The sequence below is a fragment of the Acomys russatus genome, chromosome 7 (assembly GCF_903995435.1).
Source record: "Acomys russatus chromosome 7, mAcoRus1.1, whole genome shotgun sequence".
NCBI lineage: Eukaryota > Metazoa > Chordata > Mammalia > Rodentia > Muridae > Acomys > Acomys russatus.
Window position 1 is genome coordinate 44,775,884 of NC_067143.1, and position 11,382 is coordinate 44,787,265.

General features: G+C 39.9%; 1 pseudogene; it reads left to right on the plus strand.

Moving 5' to 3' along the window:
- Positions 1-3,432: 3,432 nt before the first annotated feature.
- On the plus strand, positions 3,433-3,690 carry LOC127191954 (ribosomal biogenesis factor-like; annotated as a pseudogene).
- The last annotated feature ends 7,692 nt before the right edge of the window (positions 3,691-11,382 follow it).

The following is an 11,382-nucleotide window of genomic DNA, read 5'->3' on the forward strand; positions in this document are numbered from 1 at the left end:
TTTTATGTGAAGCTTCTAACTCATAATTCAGTCAAGAAAGGTATTATGGGAGACTCCTAGACTGCTCTTCCTAGCTGGAGAGGAAGGTGGAGCAGCAGTCTGTGGTGAGGACAGAAGAGGATGCTCTCTCTTGGAAAAGATGGGCACCAGGTTGAGAATTGCTGCTATGGAAACAGAATGCATGCAGAAGAGATGACTGCAGCACATATGGGCCATTTTCCTTTCAGTGACCAGGGAGATTGGCCCAGTAAACAATTACACACTTATTGATTGTCTTAGGATTATCATTGCTGTGATAAAACCGTGACCAAAGTAACATGGGGAAGAAAGATTTATTTGGCTTATAATTCCACAGCACTGTTTATCATAAAAGAACATCAGGATAGGAACTCAAACAGGGCAGGAACTTGGAGGCAGGAGCTTATACAGAGCCCATGGAGAGGTGCTGTTGCTGCTTACTGACTCGCTCCACCTGCTTTCTTATAGAACCCAGGATCCTGAGTCCCAGGGATGGCACCACCCACAATGGGCACTCCCATATCAATCACTAAGAAAATGACCTACAGGCTTGCCTACTGCCCCATCTTATGAGATCATTTCCTTAATTGAGGTTCCTTCTTGTCAGCTGACTTTACCTCGTGTAAGTTGACATAAAATTATCTAACACAACTGACCCCTTGTCAACTCAACACACAAACAAATCACTGTTAAGCTATAACATTTCCTTTCTTGTTCATCCCAAGATTACACATTAATATTGGCATCACAATATAAAATATTTTCAAACATAGAAGTCCACAGTCTTACAAATTCAAATACTTTAAAAGTTCAGTCTCTTCTTTAAAAAGTATCTTTTAAAACCCAGTCTCTCAACCATGGGCTCCAATCAAATTTAAAACTTAGTTTTTTACTTCAAAAGGGAAGAACCAAGACATAGTAACAATCTGAACAAACCAAAACCAAACTCTAAAAATGCAAGTAACTCAATGTCTAATTATCTGGTATTCACTCACATGTTTCTAGTCTCTTCAAAAGGGGGCTGGGCCGCCTTTCTGGCTCCAACCTCTGCAGAACACACAGCTTGTCTTCATGGCTCTGTTTGGCTCCACTTCACTGCTGCTGCTGTTTTTGATGGTCATTCATGGTACAGGCATCTACAAAATGCTAGTCTCCTGCTGCAACTGGGCTGCACTTTCACCAGTAGCCTCTCCTGGGTTCTCTTCAGGAACTCTAACCCTGCTACGCAATGCCAAGCTTTTGCTGCTCCGCAGACTCCTTCACACCTTCAAAACACACTACCAACTTCAACTAACTTCGACTGCCAGCATAAGGTACAACCTTGGCCATGACTGAACCACAGCTTCTGTGAGCTATTCTTAGGAAATGCTTCCAAGAAAATGATGCTGGTCTCCTCTTGATCACCACTAATTTCTCAGCTCCAGCTGTCCAGCATCAAGTAACCAATCAAAGGTTTTACTACTTTAGTGGTTCTGGAATCTTGTTAGTCACAGCTGATTCTTCAGCCCCAATTAACCAAAACCACAGAATCTTAATGCAAAGTAACAAATGGGCTGGATAGTCTGTAAACTTCAGAAGCCAGGCCTCCATCATCTGCAGGCTTCTACAGAACTTCTCACTGAGCTCTCAACAGTCAATGGCTTTTCTAGACCAAAGTCCCAAAGTCATTCCACAATTCCCAAAAAGTAGGCTCTAACGCTAATGAAGAAATGGACTTGCTAGCAAGGCAAAAGCAAGAATGTAAAGAGCAAACTTCCTTCTTCCACACATGAGGATATGTATGAGGCTATAGGCTTCCAGCAGAAGGCATGGCCGACAGTAGAGGTGTGTCTTCTCACCTCAAAAGATCTGCATTAAAGATGTGCCTTCCCACACTCAAAATCCAGATTAGGTGTGGATCTTCTCTCTTTAGGTTAAGCAAAAACGCCACACACATGTGGCCCATTTTGGTTTTAGTTCACTCCAAATGTAGTCAGGTTGACAACCAAGAAGAGCAATCACATTGATCAAATATCTTATTTTTAAATAGCACATAAAACCAAAAAATTTGGCCAAACACAATGAGGCACATCAGTAATCCTAGCATTTGGATAATGAGGTCAATGCCAGCCTTAGCTACACAGTGAATTGCAAGCTAGCTTTGGCTACATAGTGAACTCTGGCTCAAAAAGAAATAGGGGCTAGCCTGGGGGCACTCAGAGAAAGAATAAGCAGGCTATCAAGATGAGACTTGATAGCCTATGACCATATAATGGGGGAGGAGATCCCCCTCGATCATAGTCCTAGGGGAGAGGAATAGGGTAAAAGCAGGAGGGAGGGAGGAACTGGAGGATACAAGTGATGGGATAACAATTGAGATGTAATCTGAATAAATTAATAAAACATTTTTTTAAAAAGAAATAGGGGCTAAAGAGATGGCTCAGTGGTTAAGAGTACTGGATATTCTTCCAAAGGACATGTGTTCTATTCCCAGTACCACATGGTGGTTCACAATCATCTGTACTTCCATTTCCAGGGGATCCAACACCTTCTTCTGGTCTCCAAGATCACTATGTACACATGCATTCAGGCAAATTGCCATACACATAAAATAATAAAGTTTTTGAAATACTAAGAAACAAAAACTGTACATATGACACTATACAATATTTCAATACATATAGTCTCACTTTTTCTTATACTGATCTATGCAGGATGACCTAAGACTAGGCTCCTTTCTTTTGTGCTTGCTTTTATTTTCTTATTATATGCTTTTATTATTTAAATGTATCTTATCATATTCTTCCCCTCCCCTAAGTCCTTCTAGACCCCTTCTCCCAAGCAGAAACCAAAAACAACAACAAATCCCCCAAAACCAAAAGAAAACATTTTTAAAAATCCCAAAATACCCACCAAACTATAGCCAAATAAAAGCACACACAAAAACTATGGAGTTTACTACATGTCGGCCATCTACTCCTATACATGAGGGTTGCCTTAGAGAGGTTAATAAACCAAGTATCACATCATTGAAGATGTGATACTTTACCTTTTTAAGGTAAAGTATAAATGACAGTTCAGTTGTTAACCTTTACCCTAGTGGTTGGGTTTTCATTTTTAAAAATATAACAAAATAAAACATAAAAAAAAACAAAAAACTATCACATCAAAATTGAACAAGACATGGATGCTTAATCCTACTACAGAGACACTTGCTCAACCATGTTCATTGCTATTCTATTTATAGTGGCCAAAAATTGGAAGCAACCCAGATGTCTCTCAACAGAAGAATAGATAAAGAAAATGTGGTCCATTTACACAATGGTGTGTTATTCAGTTATTAAAATAATGACATCATGTACTTCCTGTGTTCTGAGATTATGGATGCTGTCACTGGGAACATGAGTAGCTGCATGAACTTCCCAAAGTTTGACAATGGCCAAAAACAATTTAAAAGGATAGAAGTCCAGGAAAGTATTTCATATAGCCTGCCAAAACTACCTCCAAGGCTGAAAGCAAGGCAAAATTGGTTACTACTAAACATTATGAACAATAAAAAAAAGTTAACAGAATGAACTTTTTGTAAATCTACAGAAAGGACTTGCAAACTTTTCAAAAAACCTTTCTCTTAAATCTGTGCAGAAAGGCCTGTGCCATGAAAATGAACCAGCTAATGTTGATGAAATGAAATGACAAGACTAATGGTTTGGTTATAATACGGCGATGTATCTCATTCCCCAAAGACCAATAAATTGAATGTATCATGCAAAAAATGACATCATGAAATTTGTAGACAAATGGATAGAACTAGTAAGAGATCCCCTCAGAGTTGGTACAGAACACACCAAGACACCAAGTTCTCAGCACAAAGGAGAGTAATTACCACAGAGGGAGAAGCAGCAGGGGTGGGGGGATGGGGTGTGGGGGGGTAGGATGCCTCTAGATTGGTGAAAGGCAGATGGGAGGTATTGTTGCAGGAGTAGGTTTTGGCGGGGGAGGGTGGTTGGTTGGTTTGGTTTTTTGGTTGGTTGGTTTGGGGATTTTTGATGGGGAGGGGGGCTGGGGGTTTGGGGGGGTTTGTTTGTTTGTTTGTTTGTTTTTGAGACAGAGTTTCTCTGTGTAATAGCCCTGGCTGTCCTGGAACTCTCTTGGTAGAACAGGCTGGCCCCTGAACTCATAGAGCTCTGCTTGCCTCTACCTCCCAAATACTGGGATTAAAGGCATGCAGTCACCATGTCCACCTGGCTAAGGAGTAGGCTCTTAAGGAGAGGGGGGCAGAGTTTGTGTTAGGGTGAGTTGGTAAATCTTGACTGTCAGACAGGTTAGCCAAATAATGAATTTTGATTGTTGGACCTTGGTGTTTTGATAGCTGGACCTTGGTGGTAAGTCTCAGGAATGAGTCAGTGGCCAAATAAGGAAATACCTTGGGGGCTAGCTTTATGAATGTAATCTAAGATTTCAGCAAGGGAGAGAGATAAATATGATCAGTGCCTTGTTCAGCCATCATCAGAGAAACTTCCTCCTGCAGCAGATAAGAACAAATACAGAGACCACAGCCAGACATTCTATAGAGGTCGACAGACCTTGGAACACTCAGCTGGGATGTATTCATCAAATCCCTCCCTCCAGATCTCAGGAAACCCTGAGAAGGAGGAGGCTGAAAGAATGTAAGAGTCAGAGAGGATGGAGACCACCAAGAAAATAAAACCTTCTAAACAAACATGAGCATAGATCCTACGGACTCACAGAGACTGAGGCAGCATGCACACACCCTGCCCTAGTCTGCACCAGATCGTCTGCAAACATATTCTAGCTTGCAGTTTAGTGTTTTTGTGGTGTTCCTGATTGCGTAGATAAGCGGGTCTCTGACTCTGTGTTTCCTCTTGGGCTCTCTTCCTTCTGTTGGTTTGTCTTTCTATCTTTCCTGACATTCAATTAGCATTTCAACAATTTGGTGGTAAATTTTGTTATGAAGAAATGCTTCAAGTTTCCCAAGCTCCCATTGCCATGAAACTGTAACAATATAACATGAAAAGCATCATGCTGTGTCTACTCTAGATCTATCCCTTGGGAGTCTGTTGAATTCTTCTCTCTCTTACAAACTGGTTGTCATTGTAACAAATTGTGCCATCATCCTGAAGAGAAAGCCAGTTTGTACCCTGATGTCCACTGTTCCAGTCACTCACTAAGGGACCAAACATAATAGAGAATTCTTATATAGTCTACCTCCAGCCTACTTGGCTACTCAGTTTAGCGTCACGATATAACTCAACCAGGACCACGTGAAGCATAAAATGACACCACTGGAGCCAAACAGCCCAGAGGTCCTTGAAGAGCAATCAGTAATTGGAATTTTAAGCCACTAGATTTTTTTGACTCATTTGTTATAAAACCATGCATACATACCAAGTACCATAAACTACAGATCTTATGTTCTACCTGATACTAAATTTGGAAAATCCCTATATTTTATAAGCAAGACAAAATCAACTCAGGGAGCCCCAGTGGAGAAGTAACTTCCCCAGGACTGTCTAGTCAGACAGAGCAGAATCTAGCCCTGGTGTCCTTAAGCTTTGTCCCTACCCCCACAACAAGTGCTGCCTCTTGTCGGATTGCCAGTCACCAGGTCTCCTCCAGTGGGTATATTCCTGGGCCCCTGGTTCAGCTTGACTTCAAATGAGATGTGAAAAGCATTGCAGTCTCATAAAATACTGAAATTCAGTTCAAAGCTCTTAATTGCACTTTTATTTACATTTCTTATTCTTCGCATTGAAGGAGGTTCCCTCTCAGTTCTAAGGTTTATCCAGAAGCCCTTCTTGTCTCAGCTCCATTTGCCTGCTTAGACAGATATCTCTGTTTCTCGATTTCTTCACGTGTGGCCTTCATGCTCTTCCACAGGAAAGAAGCAGAGGTCAGAGAGGCTGCCCACAGCATCATCTCTCAAATCCATTCCTCTTAGAGTGGTCACACCACACAAAGGGCTATAGTTTGAGATAGCGTAACAGGGCTCACTGAATCTAGCTTCAGTGAAGCTTCTTCCTTCCTTTTATCTTCCCTCCATCCCTAATCCTTCAACGCTGAGGTCCTTCTTGGGCTCTGGGAGTAGTTATAGGAAAGTCAGTTGTAGGAAAGCCAAATGCACTGGGAGGCTCCCTACAGAGAGGAGAAAAGCAGCACACCTCTAGGTAATGAAGACTGTCTCTCTGAACCTTTTTTTTTTTTTTCCTCCCCAAGAAGGGTTAGATGGGGAGATGGAGGTTGATTTGAAACAGTCTTCTTCCTCTCTGTCTTCTTCACAGCCAGCTTTAAATTAATCTATTTGCCTCTATGCACGTCTGTGTCCCAGGGATTTTTGTTGAGACAAAGTACAAATCTGAGATTCTAGTGACAGTACCATGTTGTAAACTGTTGCTAGAAATGACCCGTGGTGCTTTATCGTCGTTGACATTGGCTCACTGAACACTCTTCCAGCATTGAAGTTCGGAAATTATAGTCTTCCTCCTCCATAAATCTCTTACTAAGCCACAGCTCCTAAGGAGATACTAGGGTCCCATTTCCTCCATGGACGGTGTAGGTTATCTCAGATGAGACTATCCCAGTGTATATCAATGGTAAAAATAACAATCTGGACATTCGCAACTCAGTTTCCAGGTATAAATGTGTGTTCAGTCTGACACTGGGAGTCATTGCAACATTCTGGGCCACTGAGATGCTCAGCTGGTAAAAGTAATTGTCACTAAGCCTGTCAATCTGAGTCAATCCCTGAGACTCTCCTGATTGGAGAAGAGAAAGAACAGACCCCGCAAGCTGTCCTTTGACCCTTACACAAAACGGCACACATACAACACACAAACACACACACACACACACACACACACACACACACACACACAGAGAGAGTAAATAAATGTAGGAAAAATGTTCAATCTATCAGAGTTGATGTTTGAAAGATAAATGTCATCCAACTAAAAGGAATTTTGAAGATTGTATCTCAAGGATATGGAACAGAAATGTTTATTGTTATTTCACATCCAGTCAAGTGTATTTTAAAAAATTAAGAAGTTATCCCCAGCCCCACCAGCCCAGGGCAGCCAGAAGAAAGACACCCAAGTGCACCTCCATGGTCATGAGAACAGGAGAGCTGGCCCTACCTCTCACCAGCTACAGCACTGGGGAGAGCTGACAATGGTAGGAGGTGGTAAGTGAGCAGACCCCCAGGGCATGAAGAGCTAGCCCCACCCCTTCGTGGTTGTTTCATTGGGTGAGCTAGCCTGGGTTGTGCTGGAGAGTTTCCCCTGGTGGTATGGATGTAGGAGAGCTGGCAGGCTGACCAACCTAACAACTATTCACACCCAGATTCAAGGCTTTGAGTTATCCTACCCCAATATCTACTGCATCTATGAACTTCTGGAGTGAGTGAAGGGGACAGTCCTGTAGATCCAAAATTGCAGGGTTTCAACACAGGGCAATGACAGGATATCCGAGAAAAGTTTGAGTGAGAATCCAATATTGATAATGCAGCAGAAACTGGAGGCTTCAAACCAGACCAATGATCCATTGCAATGAACATTTGCAAGTAAAGATGTGTGGTCAAAGGGTATACTGTGGGACACACTGGGGCACACTACAGCTTCGGTGATGAGATGATTGGAGGGGGTTGTTTTGTTTTTTTAATCTTTTATTTTCTTTTGGTGGTGTGGCTGCACAGGCAGAGAGCACATATGATGGGACAAGGAGAAGAAGAGTGGGATCGGGGTGCATGGTGTGAAATTCACAAAGAATAGACAACAAGGCTTTTTTAAATTAAGAATCAGAGACTTTTATAATAACCTTTTAAAGTGATTGTTCTTGTTTCTCTAGAAGTATTAAGACTTTTTCCTCTCCTGATACTCAAATGCTGAAAGGAAGAACCTAACATTTGTGGTTTGGGGTTTGTAATCAGGATCTCTATATTTCCTTTTCTCAACTAAATTGCTTATCTCCTCCCTACCCCCCATGCCCCCATACCTACACTTTCAAATTAAACAAAAACAATCTAGTAAACTGACTTCCTGGTTTTATTTGTTATTTTGGCTCATTATTTGGTTCTAGCAGCTGAATGCAGGCACGAGTCTGGTGTTTTCCACCATGCTCTCTAAACCAAACTCCCAAACCATGAGTTCTTGATTCTCCAGTTACCAACTCCATAAACAACCTAAACTTCAGAGGCTGCATTCCATGCAAACTACTCCTCATGGTTTGGCCTGCCAGTTTCTTCCTTTTTTTCTCTCCAGTCTCTACTTACCCAAGCCCTACCTACCCATCTTCCTTCCCTAGCTGACAAAGCACTTAAAGACTTAAATAAGAAAAATGGAAAGTGTATGTAGCAGTGTTTTAGCAGCACCCAGAATACATGTTCATATTACAGTAAGTCTGAAAAAACATTGTGAAAGTTAAAGGCAGAAGCATTAAGTACCCTGCTGAAACCAGCTGACAAAAGCTGATGGCTACAATGTCAGTTGTTAAAGCCATTTTGTTAAATACAGACATTTCTAAAAGCTTAATTTAAGAGTTTAAATATAAAATACTATGCTATCTTTAAAACAAAAGTCATTTCTATAGTGGTAACCACCTGCTTTCTCACATGATTTTAGCCCCATTCCACAAGATCATACCTCAAGATAAAAAACAGAAATATCAGTTTTAACTGTCAAGCCAACTGCAGCCATCTTCAACATAGATGCCTTATACCAAGAAATGTATGGCTTTCCCAATGAGGCAGAGTAGCTGGAAGTAAAAATAAAGAAGAGAATAAGAAATAAGCCTAGAGTTAGAAGCCACAATCTTTCCAAGATGGTAGTGCCCAGCAGGTACTCTCACCAATGATTAGATCATAGAGACAGAAATTTAATAGAGAAATAATGAAAATAACAGATGCCATGAATCAAATGGACCTAATAGATGTCTACAGAACATTTCACCCACACACAAAAGAATATACTCTCCTATCAGTACCACACAGAACCTTCTCACAAAGCAAACCTCAACTGACACAAGAAAATTGAATTAACATATTGTACTTTATCAGATCCCCATGAATTAAAGGTGGACTTCAACAATAACAGAAATAACAGAAAGCTTACACACTCATGGAAACTGAACAACTCCCTACTCAATGACCACTGTGTCAAGGGAGAAAGAAAGAAAGAAAGAAAGAAAGAAAGAAAGAAAGAAAGAAAGAAAGAAAGAAAGAAAGAAAGAAAGAAAGAAAGAAAGAAAGAAAGAAAAGAAAGAAAGAAAGAAAGAAAGAGAAAGAAATTAAAGACTTCCTAAAATCTAATAAAAAATGAAGGCACAACATACCCAAACTTATAGGACACAATGAAAGCAGTGCTAAGAGGAAAGTTCATAGCGTTAAGTGCCTTCATGAAGAAATTGGAGAGATCCCATACTAGTAACTTAACAGTTCACCTGAAAGCTTTAGGGAGAAAAGGGAAGCAAGCACATGCAAGAGGAGTAGACAGCTGGAATTCATCAAACTCAGGGCTGAAATCAATAAATTAGAATCAAAGAGAATATAAGGAATCAACAAAACCAAAACTTGGTCTTTGAGAAAATCAACAAGATAGACAAATCCTTAGCAAAACTAACTGAAAAACAGAGGGAGAATATCCTAATTAACAAAATCAGAAATGAAAAAGGGGACATAACAACAAACATTGAGGAAATCCAAAGAATCCTTAGGTTTTACTTCAAAAGTCTGTATTCCACAAATTGGAAAATCTAAATGAAATGGATAATTTTCTTGATAGATTTCACTTACCAAAGTTAAGCCAAGATCAAGTAAACCATTTAAATAGTCATACAACCCCTAAGGAGATAGAAGCAGTCATAAAAAAAAAGTCTCCCAACCAAAGCCCAGGGCCAGATGGTTTTAGTGCAAAATTCTACCAGACATCAAAAAAGAGTTAATACCATTACTCCTCAAACTAATCCACAATATAGAAACAGAAGGAACACTACTGAACTCAATGAGGCCACAGTCACCCTGATACCTAAACCTCACAAAGACCCAACAAAGAAAAAGGATTTCAGACCAATATCCCTTATGAACATTGATGCAAAAATAATAAATACTCACAAACTGAATCCAAGAACACATTAAAAAATACCATCCATCATGATCAAGTAGGATTCATTGCAGGCATGCAAGAGTAGCTCAATATATGGAAATTCAATGATGCAATTCACAATATAAATAAACTGGAAGAAAAAAAACCACATGATCATCTCCTCAGATGCTGAAAAAGCACTGGCAAAATCCAACACCTCTTCATGTTAAAAGTCTTGGAAAGATCAGGAACACAAGATACATCTGTAAATACAATAAAGGCAATATACAGCATGTGTATAGTCAACACCAAATCAAATAGAAAGAAAGGTAAAGCAATCCCACTGAAATCAGAAACAAAACAAGGCTGCTCGCTCTCTGACTATATATCTTCAATATAGTACTTGAAGTCCTAGCCAGAACAATAAGACAACTAAAAGAGATCAAGGGGATACAAATTGGAAAGAAAAAGTCAAAGTATTGTTGTTTGCAGATAATATGATAGTATACATAAATGACCACAAAAATTCCACCAGAGCACTCCTACAGCTGATAAACACCTTCAGCAAAGTAGCTAGATACAAAATAAACTCCAAGTATCAGTAGCCCTCCTGTATACCAATGACAAACTGACTGAGAAAGAAATTAGGGAAAACTACATCCTTTAAATAGCCTCAAATAATATAAAGTATTTTCATGTAACTCTAGCCAAGCAAGTCAAAGACCTATATGGCAAGAACTTCAAGTCTCTGAAGAAATTGAAGAAGGATCAGAAGATGGACAGATGTCCCATTTTCATGGATCAGTAGGATTAACATAGTAAAAATGGACATCTTACCAAAAGCAATCTACATAATCAATGCAATCTCCATCAAAATATCAACACAATTCTTTACAGACCTTGAAAGAAAAATTCTCAACTTCATATGGAAAAACAAAAAACCCAGAATAGCTAAAACAATTGTATTCAATAAAAGAATTTCTGGAGGTATCTTCATCCCTGATTTCAAGCTGTACTATAGAGCAATAGTAGTAAAAACTGCATGCTCCTGGCATGGAAATAGACTGGTTAGTCGGTGGAATCTAACTGAAGACCCAGAAATAAATTCACTAATCTATAGCCACTTGATTTTTTTCAAAGAAGCCAAAACCATACAATGGAAAAAAGGCAGCATCTTCAACAAGTGGCACTGCTCTAACTGGATGTCTACATGTAGAGAAATGCAGATTTATCACCCTGCACAAAACCCAAGTCCAAGTGGATCAAAGACTTCAACATAAAACTGAATATGTTA